At 44.8% G+C, this 13237-nt stretch overlaps 1 protein-coding gene and 1 pseudogene across 2 annotated transcripts in view; both read right to left on the reverse strand.

Moving 5' to 3' along the window:
- The window catches only part of LOC145259828 (uncharacterized), a 299932-nt gene that overhangs the window by 155740 nt on the left and 130955 nt on the right, over nucleotides 1-13237 (reverse strand). The gene's annotated exons all lie outside the window — the stretch shown is intronic.
- On the reverse strand, nucleotides 5705-5917 carry LOC145260062 (U2 spliceosomal RNA; annotated as a pseudogene).

Raw genomic sequence — 13237 nt, forward strand, 5'->3', positions numbered from 1 at the left:
TAACCTCTGACCTTCTTCAGGTGTATATTTTACTCTCATTTATTGTTACCTTTTTTCTTTCTATCCTGTTACTCTCTTTTATTGTTACCTTTTTTCTTTCTATCCTTTTTACTCTCTTTTATTGTTACTTTTTCCTTTCTATCCTTTTACTCTGTTTTATTGTTACCTTTTTCTTTCTATCCTTTTACTCTCTTTTATTGTTACCTTTTTCCTTTCTATCCTTTTTACTCTCTTTTATTGTTACTTTTTCCTTTCTATCCTTTTACTCTGTTTTATTGTTACCTTTTTCTTTCTATCCTTTTACTCTCTTTTATTGTTACCTTTTTTCTTTCTATCCTTTTTACTCTCTTTTATTGTTACTTTTTCCTTTCTATCCTTTTACTCTGTTTTATTGTTACCTTTTTCTTTCTATCCTGTTACTCTCTTTTATTGTTACCTTTTTTCTTTCTATCCTTTTTACTCTCTTTTATTGTTACTTTTTCCTTTCTATCCTTTTACTCTCTTTTATAGGGAGTAGAACCCTTTATTTACTTCACGGGAGTAGTACGGTGGGGGGTAAGACGACTCAAAAAAGCAGCACATAAGCTGGGGAATAACGAATTACTAAGTAGACCTAGTACAGAATTTAATATGAACCGTTAATTATAAACAACAGATCATATATACAAGTAATAAGTGTAAACATTTATGGATAGATAGATAGATAGATAGATAGATAGATAGATAGATAGATAGACAGATAGATAGACAGATAGATAGATAGACAGATAGATAGATAGACAGATAGATAGCTAGATAGACAGATAGATAGATAGATAGATAGATAGATAGATAGATAGATAGACAGATAGATAGACAGATAGATAGATAGATAGATAGACAGATAGATAGATAGATAGAGAGATATACGTTAATATATAGTAATAATTAGTAATAAATAGTGATATTTACAATTAGAAATAAAATAGGTTTAAGACTTCTAAAATTCGTACCAGAATTGTCCGCAAGGGCTGGCGGTGCAGTGGTTATATTATTTGAAAAAAATCAATTGTAGAAAGTGATATTCTCCTGAAGGTTGAAGACTCAGTCCTCAGTGGAGGCAAAGAATCTTAGGACCTCTATCCAGTCATGGATGACGGAACAAGAGCATGCTACTCCCGTGAAGTAAATAAAGGGTTCTGCTCGAAATTCCGTCCAAATACTTGAGTTCGACAGAAACATTCCCGAGTTCGACAAGGTACACCTAAAGAAGGTCGGAGGTTACATCGACCGAAACGTTGTGAAAATCACACTCAAGATCGCTTTTAATTTCTAGAAAATTTGTATCAAGACAGAAAATACTTTTAGGATAAAAAATATTTTGCTAGAAATTCATCCAGAATGTTAATGTAAGAACGTTAAAACAAACAAGAATGTTAGAACATAAACAATGAAGATGATTTAAGTAATGGCATCACGTGATCTTAATGTTACGTGAGTTAATGATGCAACGAGAAAGATTTGGAGAGACGTGCTGTTTAGTTTAGAGTTTGAAGAGATTGGAAAAGCCAGAAAAGTGAACACGAAAGATATTGTCTCCGCGTTTTGGAAGCTGGAAGAAACGCGATTTTAGCGTAATGTAGACAATTACGTTATTCAGCTCCGATGGTACGTCAAGAATAAAGTTATATCAAATATATAAACTGTTGTTGTTTGGTTTCCTTCGAAGAGAGATGAGCTTGAATAATGAGAACGGACAAAGACACAGCGGAGAGACAGGTATGTTCTTTGCTTGTGCGCTACACACACTGAAAGTTAAGTAACTGTTTTATTATATACTAGCGGAAGTAGCCGGCGTCGCCCGGGTGTGTTGAGGAGTATTAAGGACCTCCGGGGAGGGGGGAAGAAGGCGGGAAATCAAAAGGTGGTATAGTCGTGGGGTTCCCCGGTGTTGTCTGGGTCGAGTAAGGAACCCTGGAGGTGGGTATTTAAAAAAAAACAAAATGGTAGTAACTGGGGGGGGGGGCGAAACAACAGTAGGCAGTTTGGGTCGAAAGAGAAAAAAAGTGGTGGTAGGCAGGCAGGCTCGAATCTGTAACGCGAAGGAAGAAAAAAAATGTGACGTCATTGCCGATGTCTTCACAGTTTGACCGGAAGTTCGGAACGTTGAAATTAAGCGAAGTCAATCCAATCGATACGATGACTTGCAAAAATGGCGACGCAAAAAATCGAAAATTATAAGACAATGATATTTTTTTTTTTGCAAAGATGTTGTGTAGATAACATCCGAGAATTCGAAAACAACCAAAACATACAATAAATAACTGTTACCAAACGCAAAAAGGATTCAGCGTTATATCGTCCTGCATAATTTTTCAGTTCTAAGAAGTTTTTGTATTTCTATTTCTGAATGTTTTTTTCTAAACAAAGGTTTCTAAAAAAAAAAAAGTCATGGCTTATAACGTTATGCCAAAAGCTTAAATATACTGTTACTTATTACGAAATAAAGAAAAAAATCTTTAGAATAGTTTCAGTAAGTTAAAATATACAGATCGGTCTGAAATTATTTTAGTATGCTTGGTGTTAGTTATTAATTACATTATTTTTAATTTTCGAGTTTTCAAATGTCTTATGAAAGCTAAACACCAAGAAATGCTGGCGGCCATCTTGGATACATTTTTTTAACCTTTATCTACAATTGTTCTTTAAGTGGAACATAAATTTTTAAAGTCCTGTAAAATTTATAATTTTATTCCAAATTCAATTTTTATCACATATTTGCACTAAACTAACTTGATTTATTCTCAGTGTTCTATGTATATTGCTTTCACATAAGCTGAAAAAATATTAATTCTGTCCCTAAGCTATTATGATAAACTCATATAAAAAAAAAATTGAAAAGTAAATTGTATGGTTGGCAGGATAAATTAAGCTTTACGTGCTACAAAGAATTCTGAAAAAAAAAAAAATCAAAATAAAAAATAAAATAAAAAATAAAATAATAAATTATAAATAAATAATAAATAATAAATAAACCACTTCCCAAAACGTTACAGAACTAAAGAAAACTATGCAGATTATAGAAAATTGAATATTCTTGCGTTCGGTAACAGTTATTTCTTGTATGTTTGTTTTATTTTCCTTTACATTTTTGACGAAAAAATTGTATACATTGGGTCTACAGTCATACATTCAAACATGGGTATAATAAAAAATACGAGCTTCCAACTTATTAGTTAACTTTGGAAAGTTGGTGGAATAAAGTGAAGTTTAAACAATATTCTGCTATGAGAGATTATATTAGAATGGAAGAATTTTAAAATAGTTAGATTTCTAGATGCACTAAAAATCGATTTGGCAAAATAAAATGTTTTGTTTTGGTCTTCTGTTCCTTTTCTCCATCGATCACAAAGTGACCAAGAAAATCTCATTTAAGTCTGCTGTCAATTCTTGATTCCAATCACGATTATATTTAGATTTATTTATTTTCTTTTTACCGATTCTTGAATTCCCATGTCTTGGTGTCGTTATTTAGGGAGAGAAATGGAGAGGTAGAGAGTGAGAGAGATTAATACACAAATAGGAAACAGGGAGAGTGAGAGGGAGACAGAAATAGAGCGAGCGAGCGAGCGAGAGAGAGAGAGAGAGAGAGAGAGATCATAAAGAAAAAGAGAGAGTGACCGTGAATGAGAGGGAGGGAGAAAGTGAGGACGATAAAAGGAGTAAGAAGGAGAGAGAGTAGGTGAGAAAGAGAGGGGGTGAAAAAGTGAAATAGAGAAAGGAAGAAAGACGGAGTAAGAGGGGCGAGGGAGAGAGATGGCGGAGGTAGAGATGGGTGCAGGGAAGAGAGATGGGAGAGAGAGAGAGAGCAGAGAGAGAAATCATAAAGAAGAAAAAGAGAGAGTGACCGCGAAAGAGAGGGAGGGGGAAAGTGAGGACGATAGAAGGAGGAAGAAGGAGAGAGAGGAGGTGAGAAAGAGAGAGGGTGAAAAAGTTAAATGGAGAAAGGAAGAAAGACGGAGTAAGAGGGGCGAGGGAGAGAGATGGCGGAGGTAGAGACGGGTGCAGGGAAGAGAGATGGGAGAGAGAGAGAGAGAGAGAAAAAAAAAGTGGAAGGAATAAATAAGAAGAGGTAGAATGATTGTGAAGAACTGACAGAAAAAAGGGGGTGGTGAGAGGCATAGATTTGTTTGGGTTTTTTGGGGTTTTTTCCGATTCTTGATTTCTCATGTCCTGGTGTGGTTATTAAGAGAGAGAAAGAGAGAGGTGGAGGTCGAAAAAGATTAATTCACAAATAGGAAACTGGAAGACTAAGAGAGTCAAATGGAACGAGGGAGAGAGAAAGAGAAAAGAAGAAAAAGAAAGGGCAAGTGTGCGGGGGGGGAGAAAGTAAAAGAGTAAGATGGAGAGAGATGGATGAGGGAGAGAGATGGCGAGGGTAGAGACGGGGTGGGGGAAGATAGATGGAGAGAAAAAGGAGGAGAAAGAGAAAGTGAAAAGGATAAAGGAAGAAATAGGGGTAAGTAGAATTGTAACGTGGGTTCTGTCGCAAAAGACCAAATCAGCAAAAATAAATTCGGGTCGGCATTTTTCTTTTTTAGCATTTATTGCCGTAACTCTCCCGTTTCGACACCACTTAAAAAGTCTCCCGCTGCCACATGTCCATCTAACATGGTCTGTTTCTCTTTCCTCTGACCGCACGCCAGCCACAGCCAGCCCATTCTCGTTTTCACTTTTCACATCTGTCTCCTTCGGTGCCGACTTTGTTTTTTCTCCGCCCATGTGATGTACTTTTTTCTTTTTCTTCAGACGCAAGTCCGAGCACACTTGCCAATTTGCATACGTGTTTAAACGCTGCTCCTGCTGTTAATACAATCGCTTGCCATCCATCCCTCGCCTGCTGCTGCTATTTTCATGCGCGCTCATATACGCTCTGTTGCAGAATGATTGTGAGGGAACTGAGAAAAAATAAGGGGTTTGTAAGAGGCATTGATTAATACTTCTTCAAGTGTCCGGTCTTGTTTTGCAGACATCGCCGATTATGGCTCTCCATTCTTCCCTTTTCTCTGTCCTTCTCGTGAACTCATCGTTGGTGCCCTTTTTATTCGTTGCAAATTTATTTAAACTGTCTATAAATGTTGTGCGTTGTCTTCCTCTGCTCTTGTTTCCACATATTTTGCTACTCCATAATAGTTTTTCTAGTCCGTCAGCCCTGATTATATGGTCGAAAATTTTCGGCTGTCTTTCTCAGATGCTGTTGAGAATGGGTCTCTTGTATCCAGCCATGTCCATTACTTTTGAGTTTTTTTTTTTTTTTTGTCTTTTTGTCCATGAGACTTTCATGATTCTCCTGATGAACCACATCTCCACGGCTTCTAGTCACTTTTCTGTGTCCTTGGTTAGGGACAAGCATTCACATACGTACAGAAGAATGGACCATACATGATTAATACATAAATATGGGAAAAGAGAACGAGAAAGAGAAAGGAGGAGGAAGAGGAGGAGGAGGAGGAGGAGGAGAAAGAAACCAAATAGAACAGAAACAAGGCCGATAGCCATTAGTCGCATGCTCTCGTGTAATGAATGAATGCATAAATGTAGGATTGACATGAAATTCTTAAAGATAAACTAAAATGACCGAAAAATTGGCGAAAATGACTGAAATAAAAAGTAAATGACTTAGAAAGATTTTAATGAACTTAAGAATGATTTGAATGCTTAAAAAATAACTGGAATCCTTCAAAAACAAATTGAATGATCTGGAGAATCATTGAATGGCTTTGAGACTGACTGGTTGTAAAGTGGCTGATCATTTTACATTAAATTAATACAGGAAAGTGATCCCCCGCTTTATATCACAAAGTTACAAGCATAAGTACAGCATGTAGTAAAAACAGATACTACACTTTGATCTTGGCCAAAAGGCCAAGAAAAGGGTATTTATTTGCTCCCCCACTGAGCAAATAAGGCACAAGGCCGATTTTTAATGTGAGGAGTGAAGGGGAAATGGGGACCAACTCCCCGGGGAGTAGGGGAGCTGGATAGTGACAATTGGTATGAAGGGTTGCCCCTACATTGACCAAGGTCTTATATGTGGGATTGTCCCCACATATGGTCTTTGCTTGCAGTATCTGCCGGAACAGATTGTATTTATTTGCTCCCCCACCGAGCAAATTAGGCACAAGGCCGATTTTTAATGTGAGGAGTGAAGGGAGGGGGAAGGGAAAAAGGGGACCAGCTCCCGAGAGGAGGGAAATGGGAGCTGATTAAAGGTCAAGCATGTGGGGTTGCCCCCACATCTGGTCCTTGCTAGTCATAGCTAGTCATAGCTTGCAGCATCTGCCGGAACAGATGGTGTTTATTTGCTCCCCCACTGAGCAAATTAGGCACAAGGCCGTTTTTAATGTGAGGAGTGAAGGGAGGGGGAAGGGAAAAAGGGGACCAGCTCCCGAGAGGTGGGAAATGGGAGCTGGTTAATGGTCAGGCATGTGGGGTTGCCCCCACATCTGGTCTTTGCTAGTCATAGCTAGTCATAGCTTGCAGTATCTGCCGGAACAGATGGTATTTATTTGCTCCCCCACTGAGCAAATTAGGCACAAGGCCGTTTTTAATGTGAGGTAAAACCAGCTCCCCTAAAAGTAGGCAAAAAGGGGGCACTCTGGTTACCAAAAATAATAATTGTCCCAGTATAGAGGGTTTCCCCTCCATTGACTGGTACAAATTATCTTAAGTGCAGCATCTGCCGGAACAGATACTACACTTTGAGATATTAAATCTTTTATTCATGTTAAAAAAAATACAGTAAAATTAACGGTGAACAAAAAACTTAGGCACATGGCCAACTCAAAAGGGGGGATTTTGGGGGTCGTTGGTCATCCTTGTCGCTCCAGAACTAAACAAAGTCAAAAGTTTCTCCCAGCTAGTATCTTCTTTCACCATAATACCGCATTCACCCTTTCATCTTGGGGGACGTCCTAGTAACTCCCAATTTTTAAAACATTTTTTATTGACGTGTAAAAACAAAAAAGATAACAATAAAATGGTAACAATAATTCATTTGTGTCGAGGGAGGGGGAAGAAAAAACAAAAGGTGATTAGTAGGACCCTCCCAACCCCGTCTAGTTGATAGACTGCCCGTTCCACTAGGTTTGTAAAAGGAACCTCGCTTCTGCGGGTCAGTCTCTAGGTGGGGATGCCCTCTAGATGGGGGTGAATGGAGAAAAGAAAATTTTGTGGGTAAGGGATGGAGGTTAGTTTGTATTTCTTTTTCTCCAAGATGGGTAAAATTTAGAGGAAGGGGTGAAAAACAAAAATTGCAGGTAAGAGGGGATGGGGATCTTGGAGGCTTCCTAATCGGGGAGGGATGGAACACACACTCAGCTAGCTGAGAGACTACTTGTTTAATTTAACTTTACAGAACTGCGCGTTCCACACCTAGGCGGGGAACACGTATTCGAATTTGGCTCCTCTTCGTACACACAGACTTGCCACATGTATCCATCTTCTGTCAAATGCCGCGCGATGCAGCCTTCTTCTATCACATCTGATCTTCACCCGTAGTTGGTGTTTAAAGAACGCGATCAGATCTTGATCAGAAAAAGACAACACCCCCCGGCAACCTTGCAGACGCGACGTCCAAATCACCATTCTCGCCACGGCCAGAATCGTAACGTAGACCATTTGTCTTTCCCGGTCCCACGGCGGCCTCACGTTGTCCACAACATTGGATACAGTAATTGGGCGAGGATGCTCAGGATCGATGCGAGCCGTCACCCCACTGACATACGACCAGTACTGGCGGAGTTCGCGGCAATCAAAGAAAGCGTGATCCGTAGTTTCCACAGCCGTTGTCCCACAACGGGGACAATCGGGCGACTCCAGAAACCCAGAACTGCATTGTATGTTGTTGAGTGGAAGTGCATTTCGGGCCAATCGCCAGGTCAGAGAGAACTCCGAATTGTTCAGATGACTCGAACCTGGCGCCCAGCTCCACGCGGAGCGGATCTCACTCTGCTGCCACCCCAAACGCGCGCATAGCGGGTCGTCAGCGGCCTCCCTCACTAGATCCCTGTGGAGTTCCCTACGGGTAGCAGTCACAAGGTCACTGGACCTTGGTAGTCGTTTTAGCGCGGCTCGGCACTCTTTCATGTAGGCAGATTCTCCCCGCGGCCTGCGACGGCTCTCGATGGAAGGGTCGAGAACGAGGTCGGGGAAGGCGGCAGTAACCACGGGGTGCCACGGTTGGTCCTCCTGCATATAGTTGCTCAGGAAGGCCAGTCTCTCAGCATCTCGATGACACTTCAAGTCCGGCATTCCCAAGCCTCCCTCACACGGACGTTGAATACAGACCTGTCTGCTCACCCAGTGTCTTCCTCTGTCCCAAAGGAGCGAGGACAAGAGTTCGACGAGAGCTTTTAGGTGTTGTGCAGGCAGGGGAAGTACGGCCAGTCGGTAAAGGATGAGAGGAAAGACGTAAGTGGCGCACGCCTCAGCTCTACCCTTTAAGGAAAGTTTCCTAGGAAGCCACGAACTGACTGCAGCCTCCACCTTTGACCGTACCTCCAACCAATTCTTGTCAAGCTGGAGACCCGGTCCGAACCACACGCCGAGGATCCGGACCGGGCCATCTGTCCAGCTGAAGGGCGCAGGGAGGTTTGCGTTGCCACTCCATGCGCCCAACCGCAGTCCTACCGACTTGTTGCGGTTTATCTTGGCCCCTGTAATTCTTTCGTACTGTGTGAGTGCCTCCGACACGACCTCAATGTCTCTGGAGCCCGACACGAAGATCGTGACATCATCGGCGAACGCGGATACCTTGGCAGCTGAGCCGCCAGGCAGAGCCATTCCGCGCAGGGCCGAATTTGCCTCCCCATGTCTCAGCTTGCGGAGAAGAGGCTCCAAAGCCAGGACATAAAGCAGGGGCGACAGCGGACAACCCTGACGAACCGACCGAGAGATAACAAAGGGTTTCGAGCGCTTTCCGTTCACTTGCACGACAGCCATGGGCTGCCGATACATTATGGAGATCCACTTGCAAAAGTCCGGTTTAAAACCGGCGGCCTCTAAGACAGATGCCAGGAAACGATGGTCGACCCTATCGAAAGCTTTGGACTGATCTAAGTTTATCAGCGCGGCTTCTGTGTCGTCATCTATTCCCCCCTCTAGGATCATGCGGATCAGGTGCAAGTTGTTCTGAATCGATCTCCCCTTCACAGCGTAGTTCTGTTCTGGTTCAACCAACTCGTCGATAACAACCTGCAGCCGATTCGACAGGACCTTGGCCAAAATCTTCAACTCTGTGTTTAGCAGAGTTATGGGCCTGTAGTCATCTAACTCTTCCCCTCCATGCCCGTCACCTTTCTTCAGCAATGTGATCACTCCCTTGGTCACCTGCCCTGGGATGGATCCCTGAGCAAACCAATGGTTGAACATATCCGTCAGAAGAGGCAGAAACATGGGCGACAGCCTCAAGTACAGTTCGTATGGCAGACCATCAAGTCCTGGCGATCTGTCACAGCTGACCTGCTTCAGCGCAGTAAAGACCTCCTGCTCCGTCACCCGGCCCTCGCAACCAGCCGCTCTAGCCGCCTCGAGGCGGGGAGAGTCGGCCAAATAGTCGCTAAACTCAAGGACCGGAAGATCGGGCTGCTGCGTAAAACGCTCCTCGAAATGTTCTCGAAACCCCTCGCAGATCTCCCGAGTCGATTCCAGGGTGCGTCCATTCGGATGTTTGATTTTTGCAATATATTTGTCCGAGCCACGCCTAGAAACCTCACGGCGCACGTCTGCATCAGAATTGACTGCTTCGTTGCCTATCTTTCTAAGCCTAGCTCTAACTACTTGGCCTTCGTAACGCTCGCTAGTCTCGCGTAGAAGGTCCTGCTTAGCTAGTTCCTGACTAACCCTATCACCCTCCCCGGTAGCCTGGGCTAGTTTCTGCTCTAGCTTCTTCTTCGTCTTGGCCTTATCTAGTGCGAGGCGCTGGGCATACTTGACGGAGAAGCTTCTGATCTTGGCTTTGAGACCTAACCACCACTTACTCCCGGTAACCGCCCCCACTAGTGCCTTTTTAATCAATTCTCTTAACTGATCTTGGAAGTCTTGTCTCTCCAGAAGGGAGGTGTTTAACTTCCAGTACCCCGCTAACTTAGGCCTATTTCCTAGCTTCAGCCGGGCCATAACTAATTTATGGTCCGTCTGGCCTAGCCAAGTGAACGTGGGACAAGATAAGAAGTCTACTTCGCCTCTCCTAACTAACATCCTGTCCAAATAAGTATTTGGATAGGAGGAAACACTATTGGTCCACGTCCACATCTCCCGCCCTGGATGCTCGACCCGAAACCTGTCGACCAGACCGCATCTAGCCATCAGATCAGCCAGGCTGGACTCGCACCTCTCCGATCCTCTAGCTCCGCCTCCTACCTTATCTATGTCGGGGTCTAAGATGGAATTCCAATCCCCCATTAGCACTACCCGCTTCCGACAATCTACAAACGCGTCAAGCTGACTGAAGAATGAGACCCTCTCACGAGCGGTGCTGGGCGCATGAACCGCAATCACCCGAAACACAGAATCTTTTACGGCAACATCGGCCACAACCAGCCTACCCACTGCATCTCTATGGACAACGTCGACCGTCGCCGACAGGGTACGTTTAACCAGCACGGAAACTCCCTTCCCCCGCGGGCTGCCATATGCTGAGAAAACCTCAAAGTCTCGGGCCAGCACCTGACAGTCCACAGAGGAAACGAAATGCGTCTCCTGAATCGCAGCGACATCCACTCCCAGGGACAAGAGGTCGTGCCGGAGGCGAGCCGCCCGGCCCGATGATCTCAAGCCCCTCGCATTCAGACTAGCCAAATTCAAAGCCATGGTACCTACCTTAAGGTGTGTTACACTCAGCTCCGAAGTCAGCCGGGGAAAGGACACCGACGTTGTGTGCAATGCTCAAGGTGGTCAGGTTTTTCATGTCCTGACCTTCTCTCACAATGCCGCCGACATCCAAAGGGTAGGTCAATTTAAGGGCCCTATAGAGTGACGGATGGACCAACACTGGGACCCTTCCCTTGCATTGTTTTGACAGTTCATCAAGAGAAGGGTCATTTTTTTTAACCAGTTCAATTCCCGGAAACGCCCCTTCAGCGGCCTGCAGCCTTGTCCACAAGTTGGTCTTGCAGGCCTCTGGAGTTCTGACAAAGGTTATTAGGAGTGGGGCGTCCGGGAAATTTGAGGGGATATTTACATCTTTCCCCTCTATCTGTTTGTAATCGAGCAGAGGTTTTAAGTTTTTCCTCTGCCGATGGGAAATGTCTGTGGCCACAGATAGAGGGTCTACATAACATAGTTCCTCAGGGGCAAGGACCTTTGGTCTGCAAGAGGCAGAGGAGTCTCTCCTCTCCCTCGGTTCATTCTTTTCATTTTCTTTTTGGGGTAGTGGCTCAGTTTGCCTTGGTGTGGGGACGGGTGTTTGTGTGGTGCCTGGTGTTGGTGTTGGTGCAGTGTTTGGTGTTGGTGCGGTGTCTGGTGTTGGTGTTGGTGCGGTGTCTGGTGTTGGTGTGGTGTCTCGTGTTGGTGCGGTGTCTGGTGTTAGTGCGGTGTCTGGTGTTAGTGCGGTGTCTGGTGTTGGTGCGGTGTCTGGTGTTGTTGCAGTGTGTGGTTTGGGGGTGGAAGTGGATTTTGTTGTTAGGGGTGGTGTATATTCACAGGGAGTGGGGGCCACCTTTTCTTCCTCTTTTCTTCTTTTGTTTTTCTTTTTCATTCTTTCGAATGAACCGGGGAGAGGTGAGGTTGAGTTCCTCTCCCTCTCACTTGCGGATTCATCCTCAGAGGAGCAGTCTTTTCTCCGCTTGATCCCCGTCTCGATTGGTGTGGGGACCGTTGGTTGTGTCTGCTCCTCTATTTGCTGCTGCAGCTGTTTTTGTTGTTGCTGCTCTCGCTGGTGTCGTTGCTGCTGCTGCTTCTGCTGCACTTGCTGATTTTGCTGTTGCAGTAGTTGCTGCTGCAGTTGTTTCCGCGGCATTGGCTGCGGTGGCTGTTGTTGTTTCTGCATTTGCAGAGGCTCCTGCCTCGATTTTTGGGCTGGTGGTGGGACGGTGGCAGAAGGGATTAAGTGTTTCCGCTTTTGTCTCACTACCGTGCTCCATTCTTCCCCCTTGGCCTCCTGGGTGGTTTGAGTTTTCCTTGGAGCTGGGGTTGGTGCTGCAGTTGCAGGGGTTGTTGCCGCCTGTTTTGGTGCGGGCGTTGTCTCAGTGGATGTGACCGCCTTTTGGGTTATTGGATTAGGGGTTACCCTTTGGGGGCAACTCCTAGCCATGTGGCCCTGCTTTTGGCAGAACCAACAGTGTGGACGACGGCCCTCCACCACTACCGTTATGCTGGCGTCTTTGTATGTCAGCAGCGGTGGTATTGCCTGAAAACCTTTCCTCTTCAGCCTCATTGCTATTGTGTAGCAGCCCAGGTGAGTCCCAGTTTTTGACCGTATTGGGGTCACCTGTTCTACCTCACCGTACTGGCTGAAGAGGCATCCTAATACTTCCGCAGGTATTTGGGTTGGCACATTAAATACCTGCACCCGAGTCCTTCTCTTGCCCTGGTATTCAGGTGTTAGTTTGACTCTCCCATGCTTTATTTCTTGGAGGGAGAGTCTCTCTGCATCTTCCTTGGTGGGTAGGAGGATGTCCCACATGGCGTAGCTCCTCTGGTACAGGTATAATACCGGGATATTTAGCTTATGTAGGAGCCCTGCCATGTCTTCCTTTTTCATCCCTAGGAGGCGGTTTTCCGGCATATCCGAGATGATGAGGGAGAGCACTCTGTCTTCGATTGCCTCCCAAGCGCCTGGCACTGGTTTAATTTCTGCCCCCTCTATGTATTGTCTGTACTTGGTCAAGTACAAGTCTTTATACTCTTGAGGGGACAGTTGCTTCTCTACAGTCTTCCCCCATGCCAACCCTCTTGTTGGTGTTGGATCTTTGGTGAGGTTGGACTGTTTTTGCTGTTCCTTGGCGGAAGGGTTGCTATTTTGAGGGGCATTTCCCTTTCCGCTTTCCTTTGGGACCGACTCTCCCTGCTCTATACTTCTTCCAGGAAATACTTCCCTTTTTGGGGAGTCGGCCTCCTGGGGAGCATTGTCCTTGGGAGCTTTTGCCCCTTTTGTTTTGGGGAGGTTTAGGCTGTATGCCCCCTCGTTTTCTTGATTTGCTCCCCTTTTGGGGCAGTAGCCCTCCTGGGGAGCACTGTCTCTCTTATCGTCCTTTGG

Source organism: Euprymna scolopes, chromosome 35 (assembly GCF_053919585.1).
Source record: "Euprymna scolopes isolate OS-2025 chromosome 35, ASM5391958v1, whole genome shotgun sequence".
NCBI lineage: Eukaryota > Metazoa > Mollusca > Cephalopoda > Sepiida > Sepiolidae > Euprymna > Euprymna scolopes.